Source organism: Macrotis lagotis, chromosome X (genome assembly GCF_037893015.1).
Source record: "Macrotis lagotis isolate mMagLag1 chromosome X, bilby.v1.9.chrom.fasta, whole genome shotgun sequence".
NCBI classification, from domain to species: Eukaryota; Metazoa; Chordata; class Mammalia; order Peramelemorphia; family Peramelidae; genus Macrotis; species Macrotis lagotis.
Window position 1 is genome coordinate 30,249,647 of NC_133666.1, and position 8,828 is coordinate 30,258,474.

At 45.0% G+C, this 8,828-nt stretch overlaps 1 long non-coding RNA gene across 1 annotated transcript; it reads right to left on the reverse strand.

Moving 5' to 3' along the window:
- Nucleotides 1–6,207: 6,207 nt before the first annotated feature.
- LOC141499769 (uncharacterized) lies at nucleotides 6,208–8,529 on the reverse strand. The gene is made up of 3 exons (XR_012471761.1): nucleotides 8,225–8,529; nucleotides 7,305–8,121; nucleotides 6,208–6,805 (listed from the first exon to the last, which is right to left on the reverse strand). It is a non-coding gene; the product is annotated as an uncharacterized LOC141499769 (long non-coding RNA).
- Between the last annotated feature and the right edge of the window lie 299 nt (nucleotides 8,530–8,828).

Consider the following 8,828-nt stretch of genomic DNA (forward strand, 5'->3'; position numbering starts at 1 on the left):
AGAAGGCAAGTGTATAGAACCCTTGGTCCAGATCTTTAGGCAGAGGTTCCTAAGTTTTCTGAGTGTCTCACAGCAGGACTTGTCCAGGAAGAGTATGTGTGACTTCTTACACATCACAGTTGTTTGTCTGCCCCCCTTTAGGTATTTGTGTCATGGGTCAATTCAAACAAGTAAACTTGGTTGTTTTGTTTTAATTTAATATTTATTTACTCTCATTTTGTATAAATAATGTTTTTATACATTAATAAAATATTCTTGTTTAAGAGTAAACAAAATACCCCCCTCCCAAAAAAATATAGACTTGTTTGAGCGATAAAGTAATGGGGAGAGAGAAAAAAATTAAAATTAAAAAAATAATAGTAATAATTGTAGGTATGGCCAGGTGGTTCAGTGGACGGAGCACCGGCCCTGGAGCCAGGAGCCCCCGAGCCCATATCCAGCCCCATACACCCAACAATCACCCAGCTATGTGACATGCAAGCCACCTGAACCCCACTGCCCTGCAAAAACCCAAAAAAGAAAAAAAAATACCCAAAATAAAATAAATACTAATAATAGTAGGGGTGGTTGGGTGGTGGACAGAGCACTGGCCCTTGAGCCTGGAGTACCCAGGTCCAAATCCAGCCTCAGACACCCAATGGTCACCCTGCTATGCAGCCCCAGGCAGGCCATCCAGCCCCATTTGCCCTGTACCCCCCCCAATAATAATAATAATAAAAAATGTGCTTCAGTCTGTGTTCCAACACCATCAACTCTGTTGCAGGTGGATCACATACTTTATGATAAGTCCATCACAAAAGTTACTTCCACATTTTTCCACCATTGCCATTGCTGATCGCAACTCCTTTCATATTTCTCCACTACCATGTACTATATTTTCTCTCTCTTTTCACTTTGACTCTGCTGTAGGGTAGCTGAGTGGCACAGCAGACAGATCCCTGGCCCTGGGGCCAAGAGGCCCCAAGCCTCCCTACCACCACTTAGGCCCAGCATCTACCTGGCTTTATGGTCCTGGACAGGCCATCCAGTCCCAGCCCCTTGCAAGAAGTAAAAAAGAAAATGTGTTATATCTGACCACTCTCCCCCCATGGTCCATCCTCTCGTCCATCATTCACATCCCCACCCTTTCCCCTTGTCCTGTTCTCTCCTTCTTACTCCACATGTCTATACCCATTGAGTATATATGCTGTTTCCTCTCCTAGCCACCTCTGATGAGAGCGAAGATCCCCTCATTCCCCCTTGCCTTCCCCCCTTCCATATCATTGCAATAGCTCATTGTAATAAAGAAAAATCTTATTATATGATCTATCTTAGCTTATTCCTCCTCTCCTTTTTATGTCTCCCATTACATTTCCTTTTTATCTATTGACTCCATTTTTATACCACACTATATCTTCAAATTCAGTTTTCTCCTGTGCTTCTTCTATAAAAGCTCCTTCTACCTGCTCTGTTAATTGAGAAGGTTCACATGAGTATTATCAGTGTCATTTTTCTACACAGGAGTACATGCAGTTCATCACCATTAAGTCCCTCATATTTTCCCCCTCTCCTCCACTCTCTATGCTTCACCTGAGTCCTGTATTTGAAGATCAAACCTTCTGTTCAGCTCTGGCCATTCCAAAAGGAACATGTGAAATTCCCCTGGTTCATTGAAAGTCCATCTTTTTCCCTGGAAGAGGACATTCAGCCTTGCTGGGTAGTTGATTCTCGGTTGCGTTCCAAGCTCTTTTGCCTTTTGGTACATTATATTCCAAGCCCTATGAGCTTTTAATGTAGTTGCTGCTAAGTCCTGTGTGATCCTGATTGCAGCTCCACGGTATTTGAATTGTGTCCTTCTGGTTGCTTGTAATATTTTCTCTTTGACTTGGGAGTTCTGGAGCTTGGCTATAATATTCCTGGGGGTTGGTTTTTTGGGATCTCTTTCTCTAGGAGATCGGTGGATTCACTCCATTTCTATTTTGCCCTCTGCTTCTAGGATATCAGGGCAATTTTCCTGTAGTAATTCTTTGAAAATGATGTCAAGGCTCTTTTCCTGATCATGAGTTTCAGGTATTCCAATAATTTTTAGATTATCTTTCCTTAATCTGTTTTCCATATCAGTTGTTTTTTCAATGAGATGTTTTCACATTTTCTTCTAATTTTTCATTCTTTTGGTTTTTGAAGTATTGAGTCCTGATTTCTCATAAATTCATCAGTCTCCCTGAATTCTATTCTTTGTCTGAAGGATTTGTTTTCCTCAGAGAGCTTTCTTATCTCTTTTTCCATCTGGCCAATTCTGCTTTTTAAAGCATTCTTCTCAATAACTTTTTGAACTGTTTTATCCATTTGACCCAAGCTGGTTTTTCGCATGCTATTTTCTTCAGCATTTTTTTGGATCTCCTTGACTAGGCTGCTGACTTCATTTTCATGTTTTTCTTGCATCTCTCTCATTTCTTTTCCCAGTTTTTCTTCTGTCTCCCTCATTTGATTTTCAAAGTCCTTTTTGAGCTCTGTCATGGCCTGAGCCCAATTTCTGTTTTTCTTGGAGTCTTTAGATGCAGGAGCTTGTGCTTCCTCATCTTCAGACTGAGTGTTTTGATTCTTCTTGGGCTCACTGGGTCCCTCTGTGGGTTCTGTCTCTTGAAAATTTAGTTAGAGTCCTTAGTTTATAAGTTTTATGAGAGAGAGCCTAAGAGCCGTACCTCTCTTGTCACCATCTTGGCTCCTCCCCAGTAAACTTGATTGTTAAAGTTTCAGTGTGAGTATTTACACTTTGGGGATTGGCACAAACTACAAATTAGAGCTACATTGGTTGTTTTGTTGATTGTTTAGACTTAAATAAATGATGGAGAATGTGTTAATAAACAGATTAATCTGAAAAGTGTATCTTGTGAATAGGGTTTTTTTTTTTTAACTGGAAAGTTGGTTATTAAACTTTTACATACATGCCATGACCTGTCTCGGTGGTAGACCCAAGGTCTCTCGCCAAGTTGGACTTTCCATCTCTTTTATCCTTATCTGCCCCCAATGCTCTCTGTGAAACATTGTACATGTTTTCTATTGGGCATGACTTTCCCTGGGGAATAGGATGAGGTGAACACAGCCTTCAACTGATACCCTGAAATTGTCATGAGACCAGAAGTGTATCTAGCCCCAGGAATTGTGACTGGCTCTATCATGTGGCTGGGAAAGGACAGCTGTTTTTTTGTGATCATTCTTCTTACCCCCTTATTTGGGCCTGAAACCTGCATGCATCCAGGAATGTAAGTGGTTTGTTTGTGTGTCTGTGTGTGTGTGTGTGTGTGTGTGTGTGTGTGCCTGTGTGTGTGGGGGGGGAGTTAAACTAAAAACATTAGTAAGTTAACAGAAATCAGTAGCCTTGGCTGGAAAATTAGTGCTCCCCCAACCCATACTCCCCAAATGCGGTGGAGACAAAAGTGTACCCTTTCTGAGAGAAGGATCTTACTTGGGGATAAATGAGGACTCTCCTACCCCAAGCAAAGCCAGACTGAGGATTCCTATCCTTGGCAGGATAGAAGCTCCCACCTTGGCAGGGAGTGAGGGGTAGTGAAGTGATAGATTCAGGAACAAATACCTTTTGGGTGGGTGAGGATGATGGGAAAGAGGGTGGAAGAGAGACTGCTCTGAGCAGAGGTGGGCAGCAGGTTCAGGCTGTAAATGGATGGAGCCTGGGACATGACTAAGTTTGGGCAGAAACTAATTGGATATCACCTGCATTGGTAAATAGTAGCTTGATGTGGGGGTCTGTTCTGTTAGAGTCATGTCACGGTCTGAATGGGGAGAGAGATCCAGTTCTGTGGAGAAAGTGCTGACTCCCCACTGAGTGACCCAAGAGAACAAAGGACTGGACTGGACATGGACAAGGGCAGACTAGGCAGGTTGATAACTATGCCCAAAGTAGGAGAATGGGCCCAATTGTTGGAAACCTTGAGAGACCTAGGAGTGGGGTGGAGTAGAGGTAGAGAAAGCAAAAAATTGAAAGAGGCAGTGTGGAATAGTATAGTGGGTACTGGATTTGGTATTAGGAAGACCTGAGGGCAAATCCCACTACAGACATATTGGGGGATACAGCTTCCTCAGCTGTGAAATAAGATGAGGGCTTTGGAATCAATAGTCTTAATGGTTGGAGTCTAAGGACTTGGCAGAACAATATATTTCTGTTTAACAACCATCTGTATCCAAACAGCTCTTCCACCTTCTAGGATGGAAGGAGTCTTCTCTTGAAAGGGGCAGGAAACCACCAGTATCACTAAGTCCTGGTGCCTTTGGCCTCCTATGGGCAATTTGAAGTTCCCTTTGCCCCAGGCAAATGATGCAAACTATTTAGGGACAAAAGGGGTCCATTTTCCTGACTTCAGGAAAGAAAATATTTTCAATCATGGCAGACAGAAGGCAATCTTTTTCTGGCATCAAAAGGAAAGCCATGTGAGGGGAGAGCAATTTCATAGCTCTCTGTCTTTGTTGATCAGGTCTGAGTTGTCAAAATGTGAGTATACATAGTGGATGTTTGGGCCAGGCAGCCAACTGACCCTACCCTACACCTTCCCATTAGTACCCCCCCCGACCCCCATCTCCTCAGTCACAAGGGAATCCTAGAGGATCTCTTAACTTTTAATCCATGGGAAGCTCAGTCAGGGAGGGATCCACCCACCCAAAAGGTATTTGTTCCTGGATCTACCACTTCACTACCCCTCACTCCCTGCCAAGGTGGAAGCTTCTATCCTGCTAAGGATAGTATGTGTTTGTATGTATGCGTGTATGTATATACTCTATAGATGCATGTGTCCATCCTCTATGCAGGAGTTTAGACATACCATTTATAAAATATAGAAGTCAGGAAAAACTAGATCTTAGTCTCAGTTTCTCTCTTCCCCTTTTCAGGTTTCTGACAAAGTCCTAGCCCTTCTGGGAGGCTATCTGCCTGCATACCTAGGGCCTCAGAGGACTCAAGAGGGAGTGCTCTAGGCTAGGCATTGCTTTCTGGGGACCATGGGTGCTCTCAACCCAGGAGCTACATATTGTGTAGGACACACCAATTGTGCCATAGCTCCAAGACTCAACCTTTCTCTACCAACCTTTGGGAGGGAAATGAAGCAATTGTCAATGGAGTGGGTAGTAGCTGATCATCAGGCTCCTCCCCCTACTCCTTACCTGCCCCCCCCCCCAACTGGAGTGTTCACAGGGGTGGAGGAAGAGTAAGTGTAAGTCACCCTTATACACCCCAGGATGTTGGAAACTACTTAGCACTGGCAGAGATTGTCATGAGGATCTCTGCTCCCACTTACCCTCAGAACCCACAGGCTTAGATGTGCCCTTGTCCATAACCTAAAACATCCCACAAGGATTTCTTGAATCATTTCATCAATGCCTCCCTTGAGGAGGGTTTGCATCCAGTTTGTTAGCTCCCTTTGGACCTTGGCACTGACTCCTTTTGGGCCGTGGCACCGGGACCCTGGACAGCAATCACCAGTTTTCACAGGCACTCTCTCAGCAGGTTCCTAGGGTTCCTCTGGGGAAAGAAGGCCCTTCAATGGGTGAGGGCTTAACTTGGAAAGCACCTTCATTTGCTTTGGGAAATATCACCTCTAAGAAATCTCTTTAACCTACAGGGGCCCTAGGATCTTTGAAGGATGAGAGGATACTAGAGTTTAGGAGCTGGGACCCCATGTCCACTTTTCATTAATATTAAACCTAGCCTCATCCCCATCCTTCCCTTTGTCCTTTTGAGGGGTCCTATAGTCTCTAGCCCCTTTCCCACCAGTTCCCCACCTAGATCCTGACTGGGCTCCTGAGAGTGAAAGGCATAGGCCAGGCAGCCAACTGACCCTCTCCTATACCTTCCCATTATTAGTATTCCCCCAACCCCTATCTCCTCAGTCACAAGGGAACCCCAGGGGATCTTTTAACTTGTTCCATAGGAAGCTCAAAGTGGGGAGGGATTCAATCAGAATCCCCCCCTCGTCCAAAGCTGGCCCCTTTGAATGCCTGTCCTTACTTTGAAAGGACAGCTGACTGGTATTTTGAATCAACTCCTTAGTTTGTCCCCTTTTGGGGGGAGGGGGAGGAGTTGGTCCCTCCCAAACAGGTTTTTGGAAATATTGAAGAGGGGCTATTTTTAAATTATTATTTTCATATTCCCTGGGGTGGTAAAAGAGTCCTAAGGAAAAGAAACACACACACACACACATTGAATCTCAAAAAGGGGAAGAACATTTATTGGGGGGGGGAACAAATATATTCACATTGTCTAATTGGGCTCTCAGGACTCCTTGAGAGCCCAAGGTGTCTTGGCCTCTTCAGCTTGCTTGGACTTCTTCCGAAGGTGCAGGGTTCGAGTCTTCTGGGTGGGGCAATTGAACCAGGCTCCTACCTCACTCAAGCAGCAAGGCAATACTGGAGGCTTGAAGTAGAGAACTCCAGTTTTGACGTGCTGCTAGGGCACAGCCGAGCTGGCACGGGGAGTCCTCTCAAGCCTCGAGTCTCGTCCGAAGCCAAGTTCAAAGAGCCACCAACCCAGCTGCAGAGTGGTGAACTTGACCACGAAGCAGGGGCCTGGCTGGGGGGGAGGGGGCTTCCCTCTCCTGCCTTGATTGATCATGCCCTTTAGGAAAATGTAACAGCCCACGATGGTTTGCATCACCTTATCTCTACAAACCATGGCGTGCTGCTATTTCTCCTAAAGGATTCTAGTGAAGTTGGAGGGCTCCAAGGCTAAGGCAGTTGGAGAAGTATTGATGACATGACTAAAGGCAAACCCAGAGAGGGTCTCCATGCATTACTTTCTCCCAAGTGGCAGATCGAAAATCTGTAAGAGATAATGGAAGAAACTCTATGAAGGAAGTGGCCGAGAGGCTGAAGGGCCTTTCTGTATTGGGTCAGGCAGGTGGGGTGTAAAGGAAGAGGTTTGGCACAGATTACTGGGGGGGGTGGGGTAAGGAGAAGGGTGGGATGGATCATCTGGGGGTTGACTAAGGGGGAGGAGCAGTAGGAGATGGCACTGGGCCAAAAACCACCCCTCATCCTTAGATTTGGAGGCTGGTGAGAGGAGGGATGGAGGGGTGGGGCAGCTCTGAAAGCCACCCCGCCCAATTAGAGGTGGAGAAATTCCACTCCCTAGAAGACTCAGGGTGGGGGAATATTGGGGGGGGGGGAGTCAGGCAGAAAGTCCTTTTCCCCCTCTCTTTTAACTCAATTTATATGTAACTACTGGCTACCAGTTAATTTTCAACTCGGATTCTCTAAAAGACTTAAGAACTGGAGATCCTGTCTGACCTTTGTGTTTTGAGAACATTACCAATACTCACCATTTTCTAGAAAACTTCTTCCTGGTCCTGATGAGCTATATAAAAAGAAAAGCTGAATCTTGGTAAATGGAAGAAACACTTGTCAAATGAGATCTCTGCAGTATGTCGACAAGCAATCTAAGACTCAAAAGAAGTTTTACAGACAAGTGGCCGGCCTAGGTTAAAAGGAAATCTAAGTGGAGTCTTTGCAAATCAACAGGCTTTTCCAGATTTAGACACCTTAGAGTGAAACTACAATTTAGATGCTCACTAGTGAAAAACTGCCCTGTTCAATTAATGCCTTTCTTTCCCAAGTTCAACTGCTAACTCTGGCAAGTTTCTCCTCTGGTCTTACTTTGCAAAAAGCACACCTGGTGACTTGTTGCAGAACCTATCTGACACACAGCACATTATCAAGCAGATTTTAGCAGGGTTTTTGGCAGTTTCCCTTCTAAGGGAGCAACACAGAAAATCCCTGAACAGTCAGTAGCACCAAAACAAGTCACATTTTACCCTGTTACTTTTTCCCCCCTCTAAAAGTAGCCAACATCAGAGACAAGATACATACATTTTTCTAATGTACTGCACATGTTCTGGCAGCTGGATTTTTACTGGAAAAGAGGTGAAGTCAGCATTTTAAAACCATTGCATTGAAATTTCCTAAGAAAGTAGTGCAAAATTTATTCTTACCCAGTTTTCTCCATGATCTCCCTGCTTGGTGAAAGGAAATTTTGTTATTGAGCAAACAATCAGTACATTTCAAAAGGAAAATACACTCTTTTTGTAAAGCAAAGAAGTCATTTTACCTTGTTTCTTGCCCCTCCGATGGGAAATTGCTCTGAAAGACAGAAAAGAAAAAGCCTTGGTTAGTTCAAAAATATCCCTGAAACGCTCCATTGGAACTTGGAAGTTTCCCTAGACTAGAGAGAACATTGCCTTACCTCGCTGGGGTCGAAGTCCGGAGTGAGCGTCTCGGTGGGCAGAGGGAGTCGGTGGGCAGAGAGAGGCTGGCTGAGCAGGCTCGGAGGTGGCAGAGGTGTTCCAGTGGGTTCCCTTCCACTCCTCTGCAACTCAGCCTCTCGCCTGCTCGGCTTTTATATCTTTGAGGTAACCCCTTCACTCCCAGAATCCTGGCAACCTTTTAAGGGTTTGAATGGCTTCCAAAGAAAGGCACCTCCTCTTGGCTCAGGAGACTTCCTCCCCCCACCCTCACTCAAGTTTCCAGGGGCTTCTTGTCATTCTTGGCATTTGCCTCATTGGCTGATACAATAGACAAGGGATCGATACTCAAGTGTCACCCTCCACCCCCACCTTTGGGGCCCCCAGGCAGCTTGTTTGTGTGCCCCCCCCCCCGCGCCCAGGCACCTTTGTTGCAAATTTTTCTAGGATGTTTAATTTTCATACGAACCGCCCCCCCCAGTCCATAGCATATTTCTTTCCTTTACCCTTTATGACATGAACCCCTCAACTATCAAATTTGTATAAAACTTTGGCTCCCCAAAGTTTTTCTTGTCTCTTTAGCCTTCCTCCCCACAAAACTTACTA